The following is a 15,440-nucleotide window of genomic DNA, read 5'->3' as shown; positions in this document are numbered from 1 at the left end:
ATCCAATCTACACCTTTGTCTGCGCAAATTTTTAATGTCCGATTATGTCTTTCTACAAGGCCTGCTGCTTCAGGATGTCGCACACAATGGAATTTCCAGGTATACCCTAACAGAAGGGACACCTGCTTCATTAGTACCAGGACATATTTGTAACCTCTACATCTGTTTATTTGGATATAATCCATTTGGAGCACTTCAAAAGGGTGGTCAGGTGGATGGAATCCACCTTGTTCCATCGGAATGCCTTTACCTGGATTGAATTGGCAACAGATCATACATGTTCTGACCTTTTGTTTCGCTGCTGCACGCAGGTGCTTGTTGAACCATATATTCTGTAAGCTATCTATCATTGCTTTCTCTCCTAAGTGTGCAGGACTATGTGCGGTATTTATAATTTTTTGTACCATTGAATCAGGAAGAAACCATGTGGATTTGCCCTTTGTTATCCAACCCTGATCAGTCAGTACCCCTCCTTGTTCCGATCATTTCTTTAATTCGTCTACAGTAGCATGTGTCTGTATGTCTTGTACATCCTTGGAAGGATCCCTAACTGTCATGGCTTTGGACACTTATTGAACCTGTAACTTTGTCATGTCTAGTGGGGTCTGAGCTGTCTGTTTAGCAGTTCGGTCTGCCAGATCATTGCCTTGGGAAATGGTATCTGTGGCTCTAGTATGTGCTTTACATTTTAGGATAGCTATGGCTGTTGGTAAATGTATTGCTTCCAGTAGGGCTTGAATAAGGGGGCCATGCTGTATCTTGGCCCCATGAGAGGTCAAGAAACCTCTTTCTCGCCACAGAATCGGTGTAAATGTTTACTCTCAGGTGCTTAGCTCTTATGCACGCTTGTGTCAGGTCGATGAGCTCTGCTGCTTGTGCTGACAATATGTCTATTCTTTTAGTCTCTATTATTACAGTATCAGTAGTCACTGCATATGCTGCCACTAATTCTCCCGCCCCTGTCCTCATGCATGAGCCGTCAACTTATAGTGTTAGGTCGGGGTCTGGGAGTGCAACGTCTGTCAAGTCTTGTCTTGGTTTAGTCACGGTATGTATTACTTCAACACAGTCGTGTGGTGAAACGCTTTCTGTACTGGAGGGCAAAAGGGTAGCAGGATTCAGTATGTTGCATCGTCTGATCTCTATGTGTGGTTGAAATAACGTTGGCTCATAGCCTGTCAGTCTAGCTACAGTCAGGTGTTGTGTTTGTGTCCGGTTCAAGAGAACCTCTACTGCGTGTGGTACTTGTACTGTCAGAGGGTGGCCCAGCACTATCGAGTCACTTTGTCTTATGGCTAAGGCCGTTGCTGCAACTGATTTTAGGCACGCAGGCAAAGCCTGTGCTACTGGGTCTAATGTACTAGAAAAATAAGCACAGGGCTCGTGTTTTCCTGCATGATCTTGTGTTAGGACAGATAGTGCTGTTCCATCCCGCTCTGTCACAAAAAGCATAAACGATTTGTTGTAATCAGGGTTTGCTAAAACTGGTGCTTGACATAAAGCTCTCTTTAATTCTTCAAATGCCCCAGTGTGTTCTTGTGTCCAAGGGAGGACTTTAGTAGAAGCTGTATTAGGGGCTTGGACTAATTCCCCTGAAAGATCACAATAAAACATGAGAAAAAGGGGAAAGCACCATACCTATTTCCTCGGCTTAATTTCTAAGGGGGCTAATTTCTAAGGGGCTTAATTTCTTAAGGGGCTAGCGGGAAGCGAACCTCCTCAGGGCCAGCAGAAAGCCAATATTCTCCTCCTTCCCCCCCTTTTTGACAGGAGGAAATCCGAAACAGATTTCACTGCTGTCAAACACTATCAAACCCTGTGTCTTGTCAACACTATTAATCCCTGTGTGTAGCTACTGGGCGTAAGCAAAATTATAGGAGATACACAGCGTATTTGAAACGGCGAGAAATCCTTCAAATTAATGTACAAACCTCATTGTGTTAGCTCATAAGCTGGCCAAATGACATCTCATATGCAAATGTCCCTATCACATGAACCTACACCAACCTGAAGTCAATATTAATGCTAGGAGGCCCTAATAGGAATGCTAAATTACCTAAATATTCGGAAAACCAAGTTTAAGAACAGTTGTTAATGTTGATAATTAATAATTCATCTGCTAAAGAAATCAGTCATTTTGCAATAATTTCCACCTATACAATAAACAGCCTAATTTAAAAACAAGTCAACTTTTGGGGCCACCACTTACAAGAATGAGCTTACTAAAGCAAACTTTAAAAAGGAAATCCTGTCAGATATTTTCTCATTACCCTAAATACCGAGCCTCATTTGTCACTCTGGGGTGGCAGTCCTTATTTAAAACAGGCCTTTCAAGAGGTAAGATGCGAGTGCACAGATCATAATGGTTCCTTAATGTCCAATCTGGAAACATATGACCGAGGCTGCCTGTCTATAAGAGAAAGGCAGTCATGTGATACATATTGTAGTCTTGCATAACTTTTTTCTTCTTTTATTCATCTCCAATACCAATTAGACATACACTGATAACGTGTTGTCTGCTATTTTGACAGCATGATAAAGGTAATATCATGTCTGTGAAATTTAGTAATTGTGAACAAGTTCCAGCCAAGCGCTGTGCAAAGATCGCCGTCGTCACGACTATCTCTGTACTGCACAGGAGAACTTTGTATTAAAACGCTAAACAGACTGGTCAATACAACACAAAAACAAAACATATACAAAATACATATGCCAAGCCATCAGTATACCAAGCACAGAAAGCATAAACAAAGTGCGTTAACATATATAAATGAGCAGTGACGCCCAATTTCTGTACCTACAGCTCAGAGGCGAACATTCTGGCCTGCTTAATTTGTCAGGCTTATAATCAATAACTGATTTACCTGCCCTATACACCCCCATCTGAAATCACCGTGTCAAGTCTGACACACAGAATCAGCAAGAATAATCAAAAACGAAGAACACACGAACCTGTTTGTTTTTTCATAAAAATGAACTATGCATCTTCGTCAACACAATGTACCCTAACGTCCCAGACGCAGACGCATCTCTCATCTCTCCTCACAGACTTTTAACCACCGGATCAGTCATTCAATTCAACTGGTGGCAGCATGTGGCCACAATTTAAAAATGTCCGAATTCGAAAATCGTTTTTATATAGGCATATAGCCCTTAAAATTCCAAGCAAGAGCAACATTTTACTTTCTGGCCAGAAGCAATATAACAATTGTTAAAAAATAAAACAAATCTTCTCCATAGACATTTCTCGGGGCACTGGTTTCGCACAGAATAGAACAAGGGAATCTTTCTCGACTTACATTTCTCAGCTGCCCTGTCTTATCAGAGACGCTAAAAATAGCCCCTCAGCGCGGCCTGAGCCTGGGCTGCCAGCCAACTTTTTTGTTGTTCCTACTCCTGGCCCCCAAGGCTCTCCGGCTGCAGGCATTACACAGATGCGATGTCAGAGAAGCTTTCTAAGCAGTGCCTCTGTTCCGCTCCTCTCACCGGCCCCCACCTACACTGGCTACAAGGTCAGAATCTGTCTCCGATTTCTGTATCACATTCTGCTCTACACAGCCCCCACCTTCTCCTCACTCTGAAGCTGTCAAAGACAAAAAGACTACTCAATTCCATAAAAACTGCAATAATTCGCCCAATTGAAAAATTATTTTTATATACAATTTGCTCTCAGGGGGTCATAATCTTACCGTCTTGACCCAGCACATTGGCTCACTGGACCACCAAGAACACAAACCTGTATTCTTGAACAATTTGCAAATTCGAAATACCCACAATTCTTTTTTCAAGCTAAACTTTTCACTAATTATTTTTTCGTTAACACTTTGTACATTAGGGGTGTCATCAAATCACAGGTGTTGCTATTACCCTAGCTACACCCCTCTCAAGTCCCTTTTAACAACGTAATCAAATGTTGGACCATGAAAACACCAGCTATGCGCTGTTCGTTTGGTGGGAGGCTCAAGAACCTTTGGGCTACTATATCATTATTATATGTATCGTGGTACTTGCGGTGGCACTCTAACTGGACCTTCTACTGGGGCCACTCTTGCTAGGTCCTCTGAAAGGACGGGATAAATACCAGCAACGTCAGTATTTCTTTCTCTGTCAGCCTGCGCTCATTTTACCTGCTCCACTTCCTCCTGTAACATCTTTTCCTTGGCTTTTCCAGACTCCAGTCTACTTCTCTCTGCTTCGTGAAACACTTACTCTGTCCTCCTATGTGACTCCTTGCGCCAAAACTCAATGGCATCCTTCCGAGCTGGTCTACATTTTCTCTTTCATAAGAGTGTTTCGTTGTCTGTCTACTTGTTCTGCTTTTACTCGGATACCTTCCTCAACTAATACGTTTTCTCGGACTTCGTCTGAATCCTCCCTACTTTTCTCTTCTTTTCTGAGCGCTTTCTCTGTGCGTCTATGCAATTCTTTACGCCATAATTCAATGGCATTTTTCTGTGACTGTCTGGCTGTCTTTTTCCATAACTCTTCTTCTACTCTCATGATGCAATCTGCATCCCAGGTCCCAGCTGCGGGCCACCTCTGACTTTCTGGTAAATCCTTGGTGTAGTCCACCCATAAATCAAGAAATAATACGGCATCTAGGCCATGCTTATGATACATAAAGTACCCTGGAGTGTCCCTAGGTGGAATGGGAACAGCTTCCTCGAGTACCCCTTTTCTAGTTTTGATCTGTCTTAATTTTGAAAAGAACGGCATCTTTAAACTTTGCTACTTGATTTTGAACACAATAAATTACAATAAACACAATAATGAACACTCATTCATACCACAATTTTTAAAACATATTAAAACATTTAACATTTAACATTTAACGAACGATGATAACTAATAGGAAACTAGTTACTGACATAATACTAACACTAGAGAATACTGAATTATATGCAAGACATACTAGATATACTGCTAAACAGTACAGATACACTGCTGAAACAGTGCAGACCGGATTTGTGTACCCAAACCCGTCTTGACCGGCACAACCTAATGTGCACGTCTAACTGCCTCCCCAGCAACGGTACTCACCGGGTAGCACGGAACGGAAGGCCTCGGAACTGAACTGGACTAGACCAAACTAGACTGGACTGGACTCGACTCGTGACTTGGATACTTCGGAACTTCGGAATCTGGTGGGCCTCTGTATACCTCGGACACAGCTCTCTCGCAGGTGGGCTCTGGGTAGGACAATCTGCGTTCCTCACCGCCTCGTATGGATGCCTGGTCGCAGTCTGTCCCCTTCGTTGGCCTGAGGGAGTTGGCGGGAAGACCCGCGACGTGCGCGCTTGAAGTCCGTCACGGCTATGGAAGGGGGCAAAACTGGACCTTCATCTCCGGCGTGTGGGGAAAGAGATGTAACTGTTCGGGCGCCATTATGTGGTAAATAAAATATTACGCTCTCAGAATTTTTAGTCTATAAATAAGATCATGCATAAAGCAAGAGGCTGAGTCTGTGGTATCAGGTTCATAAAGGGCTTTATTCCAATAACTCGAGTCAAAGGGAGAATATTACCATCACCAAAAAGGATCTGGAAGGGGACTCAAAAGTATTCTCAATATTCTCAAAACATTATTCACAGAGTACAGTATATATACATTTCTCAATTGTACGTAAGCAAAAGAGCAAGAGAGAATGAGATAAGAGCATGTGGGCGTGTAAGTAGGCGTGAAGGTGGGCGTCCATGTGGGCGTCCACTTGATGATAATGGGTAATTTGTCATGTGTGGGTGGATACCTGGAGGGGGTTGCGTGATCTGCTGGAATTGTACTGGAACTTTGCCTTACTTGTGCTCAACTCGAGCATGACGTGTAACTGACGTGGGGAGGGTTGCTATGCAACCGGACAAGTCTGGAAGTGAGGCCTTCAGTGAGTGAGGCCTTCAGTGTCAGGACGACCAGCACATCTTGTATTATCTGATATCCGATGTCTGGAGCAGGGACTGATTTGTGACATAGGTTGCTCATCACCAAGAGCCGATGTGGCATCTATTTCTTCATTTACTTCATTTACTGCAGAGGCCTTACATGGGGGCTATGGGCTTTTTACTGACGTGAGCTTTGCAATCTCACAAAGAGAGACAGTAGGGCTGGGCTCCCTCCTTGCAGATGGGTCGCGTTCATTCCTCCTTCACCAGGCAAGAATGTGGTTTCAGTAAGAGTAAGCAGATAACCGTGCTCAATACTGTCTCGGCACCTCGGTCGGGGCCCCTTTGGCTGAGGCCCAAGTGTGCAAGGCCAAGGATACGTAGCTGCAGCTTTCAGAGCGTTCTGAGGCATAAAACCTCTTTTCGGCTCTGGCTGAGCCATAAACATGGGCTTCATGAAAATGCAGGAAAACATGATGAAAAACGTGTAGGCCTCAATACAGATTTGTCGTTTCTCTCATGGGAGACTGGATGATGGCAGGCCACGTTATAGCATAAGCATCATGATAGAAAGGCCATGGAGGGGAAATACATAGGTTACATGTATGTGCATATAAGCGTTTGGGGGGGGCACATGGGGACACATAGGCCTCATAGATTTTTATTTTCCTCAGGGTCACAGTGAAAAGCGGATTGAGATATATTATGCTGACATTTATCCATTGGATATTATAATGCTGCTCACTATGGTTGGTTGTTTGAAAATCACATTAGAATTAATTATTGAAAAGTAGTTGCTTGCAGGCACCGAAAGACGTAACTCTCCTTTACCTAGGAGTATAATTCTATGTCAGGACCGGAGGCGAGAATTATGCTGTAACTTTCTTTATTCTCTACAGCCAGCAGTGTTCAACTTTAACATTTAGACAAAAAAACTAGCACTCCCATGGTGCTTTAGACAGTCCATAACAGCCACCAATCAGCTTCCTCCGTCATTCCCGAGGGCGTGTGCTTCCTGTGGTGACTCACCTTTCTTTCCTGCTGCCAGCAGTTAAGTCGTTTTTTCCTTTCCTCTGCGTTTTTGCTAAGGACTATTGATGTATTTCATGGTTTGATGTATTTCCTGTTTATTTTATGCATTTCATGTGTTTCAAGTATATCTCTTATTGCGTGCTGCGTTTGTTATTCACGCTGGGATATCCCTTCGCCTCCCGCGCTTCAGCGGCGGAGGCAAATGGTTCTTTGTGAGGAACTAGGTTTGTGTCTCACCAGCGTTGCGTTCCGCTCCGTGTGCAGCGTAACGCTTTCAAGTCTTAATTGCTTCTAATTGCCGGTATTCGTCCTTTTGCTTCACAGGTTTGTTTCTTTTGGCGGGCCGCGAGAGCGTTTGAAGTTTCACTTGCGGTCCTTACTCAGGCAGCGGTGCAAAGCGTTTCGGGTCGCAGGGGGGGTGCCGCTTTGAACTCGTTGGTCTGAGCCGCTCCCTGCACTCAGGAGTGGCGAGTTCTAACACGCAACCCGCGTTTTCTTTTTGCCGACGCGGGGGGTGTGTGTGTGTTTTTTTTGTGTGTGTGTGTGTGTGTGTATGTGTGTGTTTTTGTTACTATCCTTGTGGGGACTTGGGTGTGATAACACACTCACGCTGTGGGGACTTGATTGCACAGTGGGGACCTGAACCCAGGTCCCCACAAGGCAATGTCTTCTAAATGATAAAAAAAAGACTTCAGGAACATCTGTGTCAATTTTTACAACTTTTTTAAAAATTGCCTTGTGGGGACCTGTGTTTCACCAAGTGTGTGTATATTTTTGCTCAGCTCTGCCCCCAGAGAAAGGAGGTGGTACTGCAGTCTTAAACACACTTAGCATTTAAACACACATTGCTCACCAGAAACACAATTTAGCAGCAGAGAGGACTGACATTTCAAAGGGAAAGCTGCATTATACAGTATTTATCCAAATATTTTTAAAGCAAATTAAGTTTTTCTCTATTTATTCAACTAAAACGGTATTTACATGAACCTATTAAATTTAGACTTTTTGTGCCTGAATTCTGTTTGTTTTGTGAACATTTCTAGAATGAATTGGGGTCAGTTTTAAATCCCAGAATGCTTCATGTTTGTCTTTTGATCCTTATCTCTCATTAAAAAATGATGGTACACTGTACTGCAATATGATATAAACTAATTTGATCCTTTTTGCAAATAACCCAGAGGCATCAGTGCATATTGCTATACAAATTGTGAGTCTTTATGTTGCTTTGTCTTTGCTCACATATTAATATGCACTATGGAATATCTTCTTTGTGATGCTATCTAGATAAGCTAGTGACTAGCTTTTCATTGCGCTAAGGGCTACTTTCTCACAGACAGTGCACTGAAGCAAAGTCATGTCTAAAATATATTTTAAATGCCTACAAAATATTTTTTAACAGAAAAGGCATGTTCTTATAAATTTAGTAAACTTGTTAAGATATTTAAATATCACCATTATATTCATTTTGAGCAATTTAAAGAGCAGAACAATATGCATTTTGACAGCACTGCATGACAGATTCATAATTTTCAGTTCAAAATCAGTACACAATCGCATGTTGCTCTTTAACAACAGTATAACTTTGTAGTAGCCTAGCACACAGAATTTTTTTCCTTATATGACTGTTGAGTTAAACAGAATGCTTGAATTCCTGCCTTTCCTTTTAGACATTAGCATTGTGAAAATGGTGGGCTTCTTATGTAGGAACCGGTTAGATTGCATGAACCTAAAGTTAGGTTAGTATACGTTGGTTGGCTGAGTGTGTGCAAAATCTTTTAAAGCCCTAAAATGTAGCCAAACCACATCCATCATCAGGCAGACAAAAAATTAGCACTGCTTTGTCATGGTGACATTCATACAAAGAAGGCAAGTAATAGAGAAATTCAGCTTCCTATAACGCACCTTTAAATTCCACCTCGATTTAAAACTGTCAATTATTTACCGAAAGGCCTGAATTAGATCTTGGCAGATGGGTTACTCATTCACAATGGTGATGGATATCCTGTCTGCCGAAATATAAATCTTCATGGGATATAATGGGGTTTATATTTCGGCGAATGGGACATCCGTCACTGGTGTAACCATACGCCAAGATCTAAATCAGGCCCTAAATTACTAACTAAATTGACATCCCCTTGTTAGAAACAAAACATTCAAGCAAAATGGGAGGCTCTATTGGTGAGTGCAAAAATCAAATGCAGTACCCCTGATACTGTAATAATGTAATCACATTGAGAAAGCATTGTATTTCCCATAATTTCACGTTATTACAATGAATTTGTATTAGCTAGTGGCAAGCAAAGGCTTTTAGAAAGCACTTCGTAACACATGCAAAGGCAGATATAAGTAAGACCTGTTAATATTTATTACCCAATTTATGGTACTCAATTTACTGAAGTAGGAAGGATGGAAGACTTGGGCCCAGAATTACAAAGATGTCATGCAAAGCAGCGCAGCAACCAAATTTGCAGCATTGCACTGCATTGCATGAGAGGGAAAAAGCAAGAAGTTTCCATATTTACTAAAACATTACACTCTCTTGCTTTCTCCCTAGCACTGATACACAATCAGGCTGCCTAGAGCCACACGCACCATAATGCAAAGATATCTGTCTATCTTAGGGTTTGTACATAGATGTGGTGTACAGTCGGTGCACCCTGATGATGCCCTTTGCAATAAGGGATGGAGGTGCTAGGGAACCTCAAGGTATAAACCCTGCAGGTGGGCACAGTCGGGCACTTCTCTCTCCAACAGGGAAAATCCTTAGCCCTTTCAAACTCAGGCTAGATCTCTGCCTGCAGTGACTGACAGAGCGGTGGTGTCAAACAGTCAGTCACACTTTCCCTTCTGCACTGTTCACAGGGGAAACCTCCTTTTTAACAAAGGCTTTATTACGAAAGCCTTTAGACTGAAAGCGGCATCACCAAAGTGTAATTAGTACGCCTGTCTATATGCCCAATAGTTCACTAGCATGAAGCTGGTGGTTGTAGGCTAAGAGAATGGGTGGGTTTAGGTGAAGGGAGGGGTGGTTTTAGGGCTAAGGGAAGGGGCCGTTTTAGGGAGAAGGATGTGAGGGGGATTTAGGGCTAAGGGTGTGGGGGCAGCATTTAGGACTGAGGGTGTGGGGGGACTAGGGGGTAAGGATATGAGGGCGTTTAAGGGCAAGGGTTTAGCATGATTTCCCAAAACAATCGGCACCATCCCTGAGGCGCAGTGGCGCCCATGAGGCATAAGCAGTCAGCATCTTACCTGACTCGGGCGACGGATGAGGCACGGACAGCGGACTGTCCTGGAGTCGGCCCCGCAAACAGACCTGCCCACAACACAGCCAGACACTGGTGCGATAGCGGCATTTACTGTTTTTGTGGGTTAGGTTGCACAAAACATGCCGTCGTACTTAATTTAAAAAACTGGTGTGCTAAAAGCAGCTTCGAACTAACGCTTTTGTTTCTAGAGTCTTTCGGCCTAATGGCTTTGATTCAACCATCATACATCCGTTCACAGTGCATTTGTGGCTGCACTCTGAATCAGGTCTGGGCGTAGTTTGTGGAGTTTTGCTACGCGGAACTCCACAAAGTTACAAAAAAACTCAGCGAAGTTTCGCGAGTGGCGGAATGCAGTGTGAACTGCAGTTTGTGCTGATATTCCTGCAGCTCGGGTAGAAATTCTACCCGAGGAGCAGCTCGCGCTTTAGCGAACTTACAGTTCACGATCACAAACGTACTTTTTGCGAGCGGGGAAAAAACTCCGCTGCACATCGCGAAGCGGAGTTTTCTGCATTCCGTGAGCTCCGCGGAGTACAGAAAATCCGCAAACTCCAAGAACGGAGCGAAGTTCATTGCCCAGGCCTACTCTGAATAGAGCACTGACTTTAATAGAATGCATTCTCCTGGTCTTGTATACGTTCACCATCATGCAGAGTGAGCCAGTGTGCCATGTGTATACTATGGCTCCAGGTAAGGATGCCGAGGGTTCCAACAAAAGTGAAATGTGTTGAATTGGGTTGTGTGTTGGAGGGAATTATGGTCCTATACCATCAGGATGCATGGGTTCAGTATAAGCTAGTGGATATTGGTCTGCCTTCTTTATGTAACTGGCTGTGGTGGTTAGAGATCTCTTGCATTGGAATTAAGGGTTGGTCGTGGATAATCTGATTGACACTATCATAGATAATGGAAGGATGTCTCAGGGTGCTGTCTTATTTTCCAGCAAATGGTTTATTTCAGATTATTGGTACTAAGATTGAGCAGAGGTTTGTTTGTCTGGTATATTATTTGGTTTCCTGGTAGCAGTATTCACTCTCCTGTATTGGTGTGGTTAAGCAAATGTATTGGTCATTTTGAGATTTTGGTGCAAGCTGATTTAACAATGGGTGTAACAGTAACAGGGCAAGTCTTGCTCTGAATTATCACTACCATTGTGACCTTAGTACCTGGTTAGGAGTTAGGTACTAACAAGGAGTCCTTGCATTAGAGAAAGCACTAAATGGAGAGGAGACTTCACCATTGGTAGATTCTCTAACATATACACAATTTAGTTAATAGCATTCTGCAGTAGATTCTCATCCAGGTTCAGCACCTCCCCTGAACATTGGAAGATTTTGCATTATGACCCAACTCTAAATGAAACCTTTATTTTCTATTTTACACTACTTTTAATGTCCCAGAGAGATGAGTAGATTTTCAAGCTGGATAGCATGAAAAATCCTACATGTTGTGATGCAAGTGGTATGCTCTTCAATAGAGCATTCTTTGACTGAAGAGAGTTTTCATCATCATAGGTATAGCACGACAGATGTAAATCTGATGACCAATTTTCAACTTGAAAACGAGACACAATTGATGGACGGAATGAAGAACATATCAAAATATTCACCCCCAGTCAAGAGAGCTGGGTTAAATCCATCATTCTTTAGCTCACCATGCCACCCCACTTTAGACCTGGCCATATGCAAATCAGTCTTGACCCTGTGCCTCATGGTAACAGTCCAGCCTGAACTGCCAAGCCAGGTCCTCCCTGGACCAGAAACAAGCATCCTAGGACCGGTTTCTGGGTTTCACCCCTCTTCAGCCAGGATAGCTTGACATACCCTGAAACCGGTCCCAGGATGCATGTTTTCAGTCCAGGGAGGACCTGGCCTGGTAGTTCGGTTTCGACTGTTCCCATGGGATACAGGGTCAAGACTGATTTACATGTGGCTGGGTCCAAACTGGGGTGGCGTAGTGGGCAAAAGAACGATGGATTTAACCCAGATCTTTTGACTGGGGGAGAATGTTGGCATTGTCAGCATTCCGTCCATCATTTGTTTGCTGTAACAATTTTCAACTTGTGCAGTCTTTCAAAAAATATATTTTCAACTTTGTTGTCATGTATGACTGCACATATGTTTGTGGGATTCCTATAGCTCAAAGTTGGACAAATGGCAGTAGAGGGCCTGTACATGGTCATAGATAATCATAAAGTCAACGAGTAATAGGAGCTGAAGCTGGGTTTAGTGTGGTTAATGTGGTGTGGTATAGTGTTCTTTAAAGAGGTGTCTTCAAATCTTTCCTAAATTGGAGCAGTGTTGTGGCAGTCCCGATAGATTCAGATATGTTGTTCCAAATCCTGGGTGCATAGATGGAAAATTCCTGGTACCCTGTCTTTTTTTAACACTTCTTGATTTGCAGTCTGATGGTGTCCTGGCTAAAGGTCTGCAGAGATCACCAGAGATCATGAGCTTTTCTGCAACATAAGCGGCGGTGCTAGTCATGATAGCTTTGTAAATTATGCAGCTGGTTTTAAAGTTGTTGCGGGTTGGCAAGGGGAGCCAATGGGGTTCCATCAGGATGGGAGGTGATGTGATCATATTTCTTCAGGCCCTGGATGAGAGATGCTGCAACATGAATAACTCCCTTAAAGGGTGCCAGTTTTGGAGTCTTGGAGGCCAGGAAGCAGGATAATACCACAATCCAGATGCACATGTACAAGGATTTGAACAGCAGTTCTGAAGGCACTTTCTGGAATAGATGAGTTGACATTCTTTAGAAAAGAGAGCTGGTACCAGGTGATCTTTGGTGTATTTTGTGGCAATGTGTTCCTTGAGGGTGTGGTTGGTGTCTAGGGGGAATCCAAGTGCCTTGACATTTAGTTAAAGTTCATGTCATTGAGCTAAGTTTTTGCTGTATTTGGTTTATTGTTCCTGGCAAATAACAGGAATTCTGTCTTGTCTGGTGAACTGCAAGCAGTGTTTGAGGCTTTGGATGTCTCAACCAGAGAGCTGACAGATATAATGTTAACATTCAACTCTAAAACAGTCCATAAGGGGAACCGTTAATTACACACTATAAATCAGTAATAAGAACTTTTGAAATAAAAAAAACAAAGGTTAAACCATAGTTATAGTTAGGAAAACTTTATTCATACTTTCTATAGAAACAAAACCTAAAGTACCTGATCATTAGAAATTCTTAAATTACAGTTATACCTTAAATGTATAATTTACGCACCATCTTTAAATGACTATATCTTTATTTATTCTGTGATACAAAACAGCAAAGAGAAGATCAGGGCACTAGAAAACCTGCACCAATCAAGCTAATACAATACTGTAAATAAACAAAAATAAGGAGCCAGGGACGTGACCTTCATGCGTCCCTAATATTTGGTGTCACCCAAAAAATGCAAAAGACAGAAATAGCTCAGCACACAACTCAAATTCATGTATTATAGACAGAAATATTTGTCAAAGTCAATAAACAAACAAGTATGTGATATATCCCCAAAGATTCACGGTAAACTTCAGTATCTGGATGATGAATTGTTCTTTATTTTGTTGTTCAAATTATTCCGATTTAAAAGTACAGCATACAATTCATAGCCGACGCGGCACGTTTCGTCCCTACGGGACTTCTTCAAGGCTACAAAGATACATATACAGGACATACATTATTATATACAATTAAAAATACATAAAAAAGAAGAGACACAATTATCACTTAAAGATCTAAAGTACTTTCTCAATACATTTGTATGTACAATCAAAACCAAGAATCTATGCGGACTTAGGGATATATTCAAGAAAAGAAAAGAAATATAAAAAATACAATTTAAGGAGGATCTAACAGAGTTTCCCTGATCGTTTTTAACATTTATAGACACATTGTATTTATGTCCAGTTTTTTCTAACTATTGTATATATGTATTTCAGTTTTGTTCAAGTTATTCAGTCAGTGTTACAAACAATTTATATACAATAGTTCTACAGGCAAAGTGTGCCACAATCAACATTAATTAATAGTATCCAGCATGCGAAAGAGTCAATAATTGCCTAAGATTGCACATACCTCACAAATAATGCTTATAAAATCCAACGCGAGTTAAAGTTTTCCCTTTTTCTTTCTGTAATTGTATGTTCAAAGGTCTAAAGTCTATAATGAGGAGCAAAGATTTATGTCAATTTGTTATTCTAATAAAGATCGATCCATTCAAAGTGTACAGAATTATCTTATCTCGTCTGAAAAAACGAAATTTATGTTGTACATAAACAGTTGATGTGTGGTTGTGCTCATGCCAGAGCAAAAAGCAACTGAATCATATTCTTACTTTATTATTAAATCATTTAGACAAGTTAAATAGTAAGTTTGATAGACATGTAATTTGATCAATTGGAACCATTGTATCAGAGCGTTAGCTTAAACAAATAGGGTGCATGAAACATACCTCCATATTGACAAAAGCCTCTATATTTGTGTGATGTAGAGGTAGAAGATTCAAGGTACGATAGCCTTGATCCTACAAGAAAACAAGGAGTTCAAGCAAATTATAATTATAATTTTTTAAGTTATTATTATTTTTAGTTTTTAATTTCACTTCTCTATATGGTAATAGAGACAAAGTTGTTCTAAAAGATATAACATGTAAAGTTATCAGCATAAAAGCGATTGATTAAGGCCTACAATACGAAAGGCCATATTCAAGTTAAACATGGCGGTATGGACATCTATTAGGCTGGAAAATGATCACCAGACCACAGAAATTCCTGTTATACAGTGCATGCTATTCCAATGGAACTTCAGATATGTGCCCCAATTTGCATCGTTCATGTTTGAAGTTAACTAAATATACAAGAACTATCAAACAATGTGCTTCAATTTCAAAACTTATTGGAAGTGGCTTTCGAATTCAGTTAAGCTTATGCTTAATAAAGATCAGAATTGTGTTCTTCACGGAATGCAAGTTTGTGTACTATCCTACTATGCGCACAGAAATGTACATAAAGTTAGCACAGCGCTATTAGTGGAAACGCGCTGAAAATGATAATACGCTCATCACGGGGCTCAACATAACCGATGCATATCATTCTAGTAAGAGCAAAATTGTAAGCTTGAGTGAACACCCTACTATTGGTGGGGACACTCCGTATCCAACCTAAGGTCATAGGTATAACTAATCGGACAACAATGGTCTTTATAAGATTCCAAATTACTCATAGGACTCCTAATTGGGAGAGTAAGGAAAACCGCGCTCGTACGTAAACATCAGCGCCATATT

At 41.6% G+C, this 15,440-nt stretch overlaps 1 long non-coding RNA gene across 1 annotated transcript; it reads right to left on the bottom strand.

The window, feature by feature from the left end:
• Positions 1–13,290: 13,290 nt before the first annotated feature.
• On the bottom strand, positions 13,291–15,044 carry LOC146870222 (uncharacterized). Its single transcript, XR_014970053.1, has 3 exons — positions 14,610–15,044; positions 14,234–14,317; positions 13,291–13,807 (listed from the first exon to the last, which is right to left on the bottom strand). It is a non-coding gene; the product is annotated as an uncharacterized LOC146870222 (long non-coding RNA).
• Between the last annotated feature and the right edge of the window lie 396 nt (positions 15,045–15,440).

This window comes from Triturus cristatus, chromosome 1_1, assembly GCF_964204655.1.
Source record: "Triturus cristatus chromosome 1_1, aTriCri1.1, whole genome shotgun sequence".
Lineage (NCBI taxonomy): Eukaryota > Metazoa > Chordata > Amphibia > Caudata > Salamandridae > Triturus > Triturus cristatus.
Note: the sequence above shows the minus strand (reverse complement) of the source record. Positions and strands in the feature narration are given on the sequence as shown.